Source organism: Colossoma macropomum, unplaced genomic scaffold (assembly GCF_904425465.1).
Source record: "Colossoma macropomum unplaced genomic scaffold, Colossoma_macropomum, whole genome shotgun sequence".
Classification (NCBI taxonomy): domain Eukaryota; kingdom Metazoa; phylum Chordata; class Actinopteri; order Characiformes; family Serrasalmidae; genus Colossoma; species Colossoma macropomum.
In genome coordinates this window covers 72,620-84,816 of record NW_023495217.1, presented here as the reverse complement: position 1 = coordinate 84,816, position 12,197 = coordinate 72,620, and the positions used below count along the sequence as shown (strand labels likewise).

The window sequence follows — 12,197 nt, the reverse complement described above, 5'->3', positions numbered from 1 at the left end:
TCTTATAACAAAGTAGTGTAACACACTGCAGTTTAAATCCTTGTAATCACATTACAGTTACTGACTTAGTCTGTACTCACACATCTTTAAAAGTACAAGATACAGTATACTACGCCCAAAGCTTTTAAATTATACATTGTCTCTGTATTCATTATCTGTGCTTGTCCTCGTGTGCAATGTGCATGCATGCTAGATGCATCAGCTGAGTGGTTGACTTTGACTGTAAATATGAGCAGTACAGTGTGAGTGCAGGAAGTGCCGCAACCTCTACAAACAATCTGTCGATGCTTCTAATCACACTAACATGAACAACAGAGAGCCCATACCTCTCTGAAACAGGCCAGACGTGATTTTCATTCAGAAACAGCTCTGTAAGTTTTACATTTTATTCATAAAGATTTTATTTGGAGGTAGCTAATTTTTAACCATTTCTGTTGGCTGATTTCTCTGTTTTTAAACAGCTTTGACTGTTCAGGATTTTAATCAAGCCTAACTGTTGTGTACAGTCAAAAATGGCTGTAAAATGAATGCACACAAATTTTAACAACCATTTTATTATTCATCAGTTTTATCTTTGGCGTATCTGTATGATCAAACCCACGTCGTGGTAGAAATGTGTGTAAATTTGAGTATAATAGTTTAACAGCCTGCAAACAATGCTTGCTTGATGTTAACTAACCAAAACTATTAGCAACATCATCTATAATACTGACCACAAGAATTAAAATAGAAAATAACAATAATACTAATAATTTGTGCACATGGCAACCCAGAACAAAAGTGATGTACTTATTTTACATTAATATTGGTAAAACGGTAACACTTTCTACGAATGTCACCTTTGTAAGTATCTATAAACACATTTATAACATGTTATAATGCATTCATATGGCATTATAAACATGATTATACACATTTATAAACAAATGAATTACACTTTATAGCCATGTTTATTATACATTATGAATTGTTAATATAATGCATTATAAATAGTGTGAATAACATGTTATAATGTCAGTGCCAAAGAAGTCAGTCCAGAGCGTAAAGACAAATACCAAGCTAATGGTGGTGTACACTGACTTTCCCACATGGAGTAAAACACTGATGGCAGCACTAGTTTAATATCTGACATTTGAAGCCTGTAATGTGCTGTACTTTGTGCGTTGAAGTGTTTCAGTAAATCCTTCAGTAAATACTTCAACATGAAGCCTCACTCTTAACACTGGAGGAGGCTTTAGTACAGTATGCTTCACTTTACTTAGAGCGGACAAATATGACTTATGAGCTCTTATAATTTGTTATGATCAGTACTTATAATGTATTATGTCAACAATTCATAATGCATAATAAGCATGGCTATAACGTGCAATGCATTTTAATAAATATTTATAGCCATGTTTATAATGCCTTATGAATGCATTATAACATGTTATGAATGTGTTTATAGATGCTTACAAAGATGACATTCATAGAAAGTGTTACCGTATAAACAAATACTGCCATTATTACATGTTCCATTTAAGACAAATTACACTGTGCTTTCGTTTTATACTACTGACTCCAACCAAACAATTATAACAGAAGCAATAATACAGCATTTAAATAGTTTATTTTAATAAAATAATCATACTACGCAATCGTATCATTCTATCTTAAAAAAAAACCTTTTTATTCTTTCCAGTCATCGTAATTTTAAGACTGTAAAGTTTGGTCAGTAGAGGGAGCAGTGCACTGACTGCTTGTCCTCAAACTCCACCTACAAGCAAAGCCATGCTGTTGTTTTATAGGCTCCCTACCAAAACATCTGGATGAACTTTATGTATTTATGAGACTGGTATGCTGACGCTTGAGTTCACAAACTAAAGCTGATTCATCATTTGTGCTAAGATTTCATGAATCGGCGCAGAGTAGTTCATACATCGATCATATCTGTGCACTATTTACACAAATTTAATGAATAACGGCCACTTTTTAAATAACAAATGTGAGTACAGTCCTTTTTTCAGGTGTTATACCTGCCGTCGACACCAGAGGTCAGCCTCACTTGAGTATTGATCTGTGTCCTAGTGACACCTTAATGTCTCTCACCTGCAGCTCATTAACCTCCCTTTATAAGGACTTACACAAACACTGAGTGTGTATACATGCACTCAATAATCCGATCATAATTGGATTTCTGCAGCTATCCAATTATTCAAATGGTCATGTAGACACCATACTCCGATCCAGAAATTCGATTAAGAAATCTGATAATGAGAGCTGGATTTTAGCTCAGTAATCAGATTTCTCTGTGCATGTAAACTCTCACTCTGATTTCTATCAGATTTCTGTCTGCGCATGCGCAAGAACAGACGGTGGATGTCGCGGGGTGGCAGCAAAACACTGTTGGAGCTGTGCTGAAACCAAACACGAAATAAAGGATTTGAATATTCTTCATCTTCTAGATGATGTAAAATCATATTTTCAGGTAAAGTGGCGCGATGTTTAAAACAAAGCCGCAGCATGACGTTTGAGTTTTACATTATGTTTACGTTGTGTCGTCTTCTGTCAGTCTATTGGCTGGTTGCAAAGCAGAAATCTGATTATTGTCTGACTCATGTAGACCTGGAGTTTCCCATTATCTGATTACTCAAGTGCATGTAAACGTGTTGATCGGATTACTGACAAAATCTGATTTTCTGCAGTTATAGGATTATTGAGTGCAACCAATCTGATTGGTTTATTAAGGTAATTGTCAGCAGCAAAGTTAAGAAAAGCTAGCTAGTTAATTTAATACTCTGAACATTTTTCTGTAAAGTTTATCAAGATAAAGGTTAGCTTACTTAGAGCCAGAATAAGTCTGTCAGTAGTTTTGACATTGAGCTGAGAGTGTGGACTTTCACACAGATTAATCCAGAACTTTCTCAGCTATAGGAATGAAATAAAAACTTCCTCCTCCAGATGATCAGGTCAAACTGCAGGTTTGCTTTGAGGAGTTCTGTCAATTCTTTCCCTTTGTTTAATGAAGAAGGGAAGGTTTAGTGAGGACTGCAATTTTCTGAGAGGTGTATCAATCACAATCTTGCAAATGGTCAATTAATACTGAAATTCTTATCTGTATTTAGACAAATTAGAACTAGAGGTAAGTCCAGCTGTATTACTTGCATATGCAGAAATATGTTTATGCAATAGCAATGTACTTCTACACTACTGACTACTAATGGTACAAATACAGTGAAATAGATGCTACACTTACCTGATACAGTCAGTGTAACAGCATCACTGGTCTGTGAGTAATGTGGGTCTGTTGACTGTCTTCCACTACATTTATAAGCACCTTCATGAGACTGATCAACTTTAGAAACAGTGTATTCCTTTGTCCCTGGATCAGTTCTGATAGGTTTACTATCCTTAAACCACTCATACTGCCAGTCATCTCCACTTCCTATAATACATGTGAGAGTGACTGTCTTTCCGGTGAACACATGATCAGCTGGTTGTATTTTCACTGTAGCTTTTGGTCTCGCTGTACAAACGTTACAAATACTTCAGAAACGATGCGAGTTTTGAAAATAATTAAGGACTAATGATGAGTAACTATCACAAATTCTGTCCTTCTGAAGTCAAAACATTATTAATGAGAAAACAGAAAACATACGTACCTCTAACTGTAACCTTGACTGGATCACTGAGCTGTATGTAACAGCCGTAGCGGTAGTAACTGTAGTTGTAGTCATAGTATTTGTACGAGACTCAGAATGCTGCAGATACAGACACCAACACAATCAGTGTAACAGTGTCTGATGAAGGAACAGCAGAGTTTAAATGTAGAGCGTGCAGAGGAAACTACAGCACACAGACCAGTGAACCAGTCAAGATCACAGTTAGAAGTGCGTCTGTATTTTCTATGTTCTGTTTATTACAGATTTGACTTTAGATTGACTGATGTGGTGGTCGATGGGGCAATTAAATTCTTTATTATTCTATAGTCATTTTCAAAACTCACATGCATCTTCTTGTTGGATATTTAATTGTCAAAAGTGTCTAAATTATTTATCGTGTTTGTACAGCGAGACCAAAAGCTACAGTGAATGTACAACCAGCTGATCATGTGTTCATCGGAGAGACAGTCACCCTCACTTGTGATATAGAAAGTGGAGGTGGCTGGTATTACCATTGGTATAAAGAAAATTACTTTCTCAGTGAAGCTCAGTGGTGGAATGAATACACGATTTCTAATGTTGCTCAGTCTCATAAAATGTGAAGAGGAGAATAGATTTTGTAAGTTATCAGCTCAAGCTGCTGCGCACCAGCAGAGGACGATAGCAGTGATGTGCCACCAGCCCAGGAGACTTCAATTCCCAGAAGCACACGGGCTGATTAGCACCAACCAGGCACATCTGTTATACTACACTTAAGCCTGTAGCAAATGGTACTGTGGCAGTGCACCTTTGTAGAGGGGTGACTGGTATAGTAACTAGCATCTTACTCAAAATAACAGAAGACAGAGAAAAAGAAAAGAGAGCTGTGAAAGAAAGGAAGAGAGACAAGCAAAAGTTTCAAATCAAAGAGAGAAAGAAAAAAGAAAAGCAGCTCCAAAACAAAGAGAAAAAGAAAAAAGACAGTTTTAAATCAGAGAGAAAGAAAAGAAGAAAAACAGCTCTAAATCAAAAAGAAAAGAGTGCTTAAAAGAAACACTGTCCCAGAATTCCAGAGTTGAAAAGAAATTCTTTCTCCAAATAACAGAAAAGAGAAAAGGAGAACAAAGACACTCAAAGCTGATACAAAGGATTTGTTGTTGTTTCCTGATTATTATTTGTTGTATTTTTAAAGAGCTTCTTTTGTTTGAGAACACTCGCAGAAATACAGGTATGAAACTGTCACTGGGTCAGTGGGTCATTCCATAAACCGCCTGCACCTCGCTTCGGGCTGCTAAAAAAACATCAGGTGTCTGATCCCTTTTTGGACAGATGATACACCAGCATTACATGCGGATTCATCAGCACTCATCAAATAATAATTATACAATTTATGTTCAAATAAGCGATATATAATAATATACCTTTAATAAATTTCTTTGCTTTTTTAAACCCATTTTTGTAGATTTTCCTCTCTGCGCTCTCTCCCATAACAGTTTTACATTTCTTGTCATTCAGAAACATAAAATGATTCATTGGAATCTCCTTATATTGTTCAGAGGAAGCAGCTCAAAAGCAAATCCCAAACCAGCAGTGATGGTAGAGCATTACAGCTGTATCTGCAGTGGAGCGAGCGAGATACTCTGAGCTGTGAGGTAGAGGTCTACATCGTGAGACTAATTTTCAGTGTCACAGGAGCAGGCGGTTTACCAGACTAGTGTGGGCAGGTGCAGCACAACAGATAAGTGTAGAGGAATCCTGCAAATTAATCAATATCCAAAATAAACGATAATCACTTAATGCATATAAGCATATAACAATAATATCTAACAGAAAAATCCTGAAAATGAATTAACATCATTGCAACATTATCATTCGAAATAGAAGTTCTAAACTTGTTCTAAATGCTACAGAATCGACAGAGCCTTTAGACACTGAAGGTCTGTTTACACTCTGCATTAACATGTGTTTTTGATGATCGGATCATGTTCAGATTTCACTTGAACACAGGAAAAGCCAGGTGTAAACACATCCAATCTGTAAGCAGATTACAATTGGATTACTGAAACCATATTCAGAGGAAATACATTTGGAATGTGTTTTCTTCATCCGTGTACAATGATGTGAGTGGAAATGGGGGAGAGAATAAACAATTCAACAAAAGATGGAGGATATGCGAGGCTGAAGTTACCCCCAACTTAGTCCAAGCTGGGCTCGTATCCTAAAAGTAAAGTACAAAAGTACAATCCGATCTCATTTGATCAAAATGGAGATGCATTTTACTCAAAAGTGTCATTAGAATTTGGCTAAAGTTTATCCAGGTATATTCTGGACATGAAACACGTTAATGCAAGATGTAAACAGGCTTTTAGATGACCACAGCTATGGAAAGGCAAATCCAAAACAATAAAGACGACTAAAGGCATGCAGCAAACATTTTCCGTACTAACACAGATGGAAACCAGGTATTTGGGACTGCAGTCCAAATCATTGAAGTTGTGGGTGAAAGCGAGACAAGCAGTGCTGATTTTCTGTGGGGATGGGAAGAAATCTTGCGGGAGCGGGACTAAAAATTCGGGACTATGCAGACCTCTACTGTGACCCATAGCAGTCTACTGAGTGGAAGGTTATCATGTGAAAAAAAACCCCACAAAGAACCTCAGATCACTTCACACACACCAACAATGTCAGTATGGATGAGTTTAATAAAGCAGCAGATTGAAGAGCAGACAGAGTAAAACTCTACACTGAATGATCTCAACCTGAATGACTGAAGAAAGGTGATGTTACATAATATATAATTACATAGTCTTAATCTGTGATTAAAACCTTGACCTGCCATTCATTCTTATTGTCTGCTATGATGGATTCAGCTGTATAAATAAACAGCAACAACATTTCTCTCCACACTGATCATTATCTCTACTTTTTTCCTCCCTTCTGAGTGAAAACCAGCATAGAGCTACATCAAAACATCACAAGCAGAGAGGGAATATAGACATTTAATAAACAGTCCATTATTAGACCCACAGTCTCAGTGTCAGGAGGAGCTGTTTAGTCAAATTATAATGTTACACAAAACCTGTTGGTAATTTGAATCAAAACATTTTAAATGCAAGCACTCTGTATGTTACTCTCTAAGTTGCAGTTTTACAGTTTATAGTCCATAAACACTCAAATTTGAAAAATGACCTAGAATATTATAAGAGCAGCCTGTTAGCCTGTTGGCTCTCTGCCAAGATGTTCATCCTAGATCGACGAGATCTTACCTGGAGTATATTCAGTCTGTCCTCAGCTCATGTATATGCAATTTGTAACTGCAAATACATGTGAGATCCTGCTGGTATTTTTTCCCAGTGCTATTAGCTCCCTCTTGTGGGGAAAATCTTTAGCCTAATAAGCATCATTGTGTGAGTGAGTGTAAGTTAGCCTGTTCCTTGAGGTGCATTTAAGTAAACAAAAACTCCCTTGCATCACCAGTGTGTGTGATATAGTTTCACTTACAGAGTAACAGAGAGTTTCAATTTTATCCCTAAATGAAATTTAAATCAGTTTAAAATAATAGACCAACAAGATTAAATGTAATCTAGGCTTACTGTGAAATAAATCCAGGATTAAAATGAAGGTTTAAATGTTACTCTGATTATTTTTCTGATTATTTTAGGTTTAAAGTTTGGTGCAACTGAATTAACAGGTAAACAGGTAACACTTTACAATAAGGGAACATGAAATAGTATTAATTCATGCATTATTTCATGTGTGAGTAATCATTAATACATTTAATACATCATGAGTCATCATGAATATTTATAAAGTAACCATGTCACATTAATGCTTTAATACAGGAGCAATATATTAATTCATGTAGTAATTAAGGTACCAATATCATCAGTTAAAATCAGTTATTCATGATTTTCATACGGGTCTTCATGATAATCAGGAGCAAAATTGTAGAAAGACTGAATGGTGAGTCACCACCTCATAGAACAGGTGTGTTAAATTATATATTCAGCATCACTAAAGCATTACTTCTTCATGGGTTCATGATGTTTGTGGCTCTCAGAGTAAAGTGGTGAAATTTTCTTTCTTTATTGCTGTTGTGTTAATAATGGAATAATTTTTATTTTGAATGTGAAGTGTCTTTATACAGTCTTGTAAATGTCAACTTTTCAAAAGAAATAAATACACACTTATCCCTAATATTAAAATGTTTTAAATGCATGTACTGCTTAGTAAACACACAACAGCAAAGTTGCAAATATGCAAGCTAGAACAGACATTCTTGATACAGTAGAAATAAACAGTGCCTTAAAAATGTGCCTGTTCGGGTTTGTAGAACAATCTTTGAGACTTTAGAATAGTTTTACTTGATCCATTCAGGCTGGATTCGCAGCAGAAAATAAACACTTTATGATGTAATGAAATAAGCTCAGCTTAAACACAGCACCAGATGGTTTATCTGTTTTTGTCTCTTTTCTTTCCGCTGACTGACAGAGAAGGGCAAGTTGTTCTTTTAAGTAAAAATACACAATGTTTCTATCTAATTAAATATAGTTCCTTGGTAGTTAAATCATGAGAACACTGTATATGATTATCAGAAGAGACCGTCACAAAAGCCTTTAGTTCTACACAATTAAGTAACATTTAACATTTTCAGTCATCATAAAGAAGCCAAGATCCATAATTATTATTATTTTTTTTTATTTAAGAACTAAATCTCCAAACAATTCAAAACAAACTTCAACAGAATAAACAATCAAAATTAAACTGAATAACACAGGTACATTTTTTGTTCATCAAGGCACAAACACTGTAAATGTATCCTCAAAGGTACAACAGTGGTTTTAAGGTCCAGTTGTGAACCTTAAATAGGTTTTTCCAGGTGAAAAGTACGTATTTGTACCTTTTCATAACCTGATGTTCTAAAACAGAACAATAAAATAAAAAGCCTGGAGACGAGACGGGGTGTGTGGAGTCAATACAACTTAGAAAAGATCATTTCAATGGATTGTGGAACAATTATGTTCCCTGACTAAAGGTACTGAGATGTACCACCCCAGCGACAAGAGTGGTACCGCCCCAGTGACAGTTTCATAGCTGTATTTCTGAGAGTGTATTCATCCAATTTTATTCACACTGACTGGATTACCTTGATTGCTCTCTGCAAACACCACCTCAACAAGTAACTGTATCCTGAGCTGCTCTAATGTTTTATAGCAACATTAGTTGCCTCTAATTTACTTTTCCCAGTCATGAGGAATATAATGCTGGGTAGCATCAGTAGACAGCAGTGATACTGCTCACAGCTCACAGTAAAGAACCTTATTAACCAAATTTAGTTAAAATAATACAAAGAGAATATTTATAGCAGTCAAAAAATGTCTGATCAAGAAATATAAACAAAGATCATTAATTTATAATCTACACTTACACTTACCTCAGGGATCCTGTGAGTAGGAGGAGGGACTGTGGCTAACAAAGTGACACACTGGACATGGACATCCAGCTTCGCCCTCCAGCAGTCTGTAGTCAGAGTCCTCTTGACACTGCAGCCCCAGGCTAACCCGTTAATTGCTAGCTAGCATGCTAGCCGTGACCTAAACTGCTATCCATGATTTAACCCGCTAACAGCGAGCTAATGCACTAGCCACGCTAACCCACTGGTAACGTGGTAGCCTCAACCTAACCAGAGAATTTGTACAAAGGAGAATCACCACTGTGTAATGTCTTCCTAAGCAAGTCGCGAGTCCAAAATACACGAGTCAATATGGAGGATTTGAGCAAAATCATAGTTTGTAATTGCTTAACATTTTAATATAAAAGAATACATTCATTTCCTGAACACAGAGCAGCATTAAACATTTTAACACCACTGTTATATTTTAAATGTTTTTTTAACTCAAGATATGAAAGTAGAAATTGATTTAGCTAAAAACTTTGCTGACATTGACTGTGCTAGATTGATTACAGCTGTGTAATCGGCTTTTTATGATATTCACATGATATTCCTATTAAAATAATTTAATAAACTAATTTACAAAAGATAACAAAAGGAAAAATAAGGACTAATAAGTAAATTGGACTGTAAGTGGAAAATGAGTTATAAAAAGTGGCATTTTGTGTAATATTCTGCTTAACCACTAGTGGGCTGCCCGAGAAAGCTGAGCAAAAAGCCAGTGGGTTGCCAGCTTTGCCTTCAGCAGGCCAAGCATTAATGAGACCTAGTTGCTTTATTAATATTCATGATGACTCATCATGAATATTCATAAAGTAACCATGTCTCATTAATGTTTTAATGCAGGAGCAATATATCAACTCGTAGTAATTAAAGTACCAGTATCATCAGTTAAAATCAGTTATTCATGATGTTCATAAAGGCCTTCATACTAATCAGGAGCTAAATTGTAGAAAAACTAAATGGTGAGTCACCACCTCATAGAACAGGAGTGTTAAGTTACATATTCAGCTTTACTAAAGCATTACTTCTTCATGGGTTCATGATGTTTGTGGACCTCAAAGTAAAGAGGTGAAATATTTAGTATTTATCACTGTTGGGTTAATGATAGAATAATTGGGGAATGCCATTAAATAACATGGACATCCATGTCCAGTGTGTCACCTAGTTAGCCACAGTCCCTTCTCCTACTCACAGGATCCTTGAGGTATGTAAAAGCGTAGATTATAATTTAATGATCTGTTTGTATTCCTTGATCAGCCAGACAGTTATAAAATATTTTTATTGGGTTAACTAAAGCTTTACTGTGCACGGTGAGTAGTAACATTGCTGTCTGCTGTTACTCAGCATTACTACACGCCACACGACTGGTAAAAATAAATTATAATGATAATGTTGCTATAAAGTATTAGATCATCTCAGATATAAAGATATAAAAATACTGTTTTTAAGAATTGGGTCATGGTGGTGTCTCTGCACTTGACTGATTTTATTTATGTTATATCATAAGGTGTTCTGTATATTAATTAATGATGTGCTTCACAGCTGCCAGATTCTCTCCTGAAGGATACAGTTACTTGTTGAAGTGGTGTGTGTGGAGATCAATCCAGCCAATCCAGTCAGAGTGAATAAAAGTAGATGAGTTATTCAGTTTCATTTTGATTGTTCATTCAGTTCACTTTAATTTGTTTGCTGTTAAATAAAAAAATAAACTAAATATGGATCTTAGTTTCGTTATGATAACTGATTGTTAAATATTACTTAATTTTGGGCTAAGGGCCTTTATGATGGTCCCTTATGTTGATCATATACAGTGCTCTCCCAAGCTTTAACTATCAAAGAACTATATTTCATTAGATTAAAACATCTATTTCTTTTTAGTCAGAACATCTGGCCTGAGTGCAACTAAAAGAGAACAGTTAAATTATCTAGTGCTGTGTTTGTTGAGCTAAGAAAATTTAAAAGATCTGAGAAAATAAATGTCCTATTTTTATGTGTTTGTTTTATTTTGATTGCGTTACGTTCTGAAGCTTTCATTTAGTGATTATTTGCTGCAAAGAATCCAGCCTGAATGGATCAAAACCATTTTAAAGTCTCACATATTGTTCTGAACTGAACATAAGGCACATTTTTAAGGCACTGCTTATTTCTACTGAATCAAAAATGTCTGTGTTTTAGGTTGCATATTTGTGTGTTTACTAAGCAGTATGTGCATTTAAAACATTAATATTAACGATTAGCAAGTCTGTTCTATGAGGTGGTGACTCACCATTCAGTCTTTCTACAATGTAGCTCCTGACTGTCATGAAGACCTGTATGACTTTTCACGCCATTATTTTAAACTGAATAAATTAATTTAAAGATTAAATTGAAACTCTCTCTCATGCAAAGCACCTCAAGGAACTCACACACACTCACTGACGGTAAGATAGTTGAACTAGCTGGTCTGGGATGAATAGCTTGGCAGAGAGCTAACAGGCTAACAGTGTAACAGGCTAACAGGCTACTCTAATAATATTCAGGGTTATTCTTTAGATTTGAGTGTTTATGGACTATTAACTGTAAAACTGCAGGTTGGAGAGTAACATACAGACTGTTTATATTTAAAATATTTTGATTCAAATTTCCAACGGTTTTGTGTAACATTATAATTTATAATCTTCTCAGCAGGGCTGGCTAAACAGCTCCTCCTGACTCTGAGGCTGTGGTTCTAATAATGGACTGTTTATTAAATGTCTATATTTCCTCTCTGCTTGTGAGAGCTGGTTTTGATGTAGCTCTATGCTGGTTTTCACTCAATAATGATTTCACTTAGATAATGATCAGTGTGGAGAGAAATGTTATTGCTGTTTATTTATTCTGCTGAATCCATCATAGCAGACAATCAGAATGGATGGCAGGTCAAGGTTTTAATCACAGTTTAAGACTTTAATCACAGTTTAAGACTTTAATCACAGATTTGTTAATCTTTGGTTAAAATTAAATATTTCATTCCAAAGTGCTGCATATCCATTTGTAGCAATTTTAGATATAGAGAGCTTTTAAAAGAGTAACAGCAAATGCTAATGGAAAACACATTTTTACTTCTCAAATAAAAGTAGTTTTATATAGCTTTGATATTTCTT

General features: G+C 35.5%; 1 protein-coding gene across 2 annotated transcripts in view; it reads right to left on the bottom strand.

The window, feature by feature from the left end:
- Window positions 1-12,197, bottom strand: part of LOC118801190 (basement membrane-specific heparan sulfate proteoglycan core protein-like) — a 76,361-nt gene that overhangs the window by 12,615 nt on the left and 51,549 nt on the right. The window lies entirely within an intron of this gene.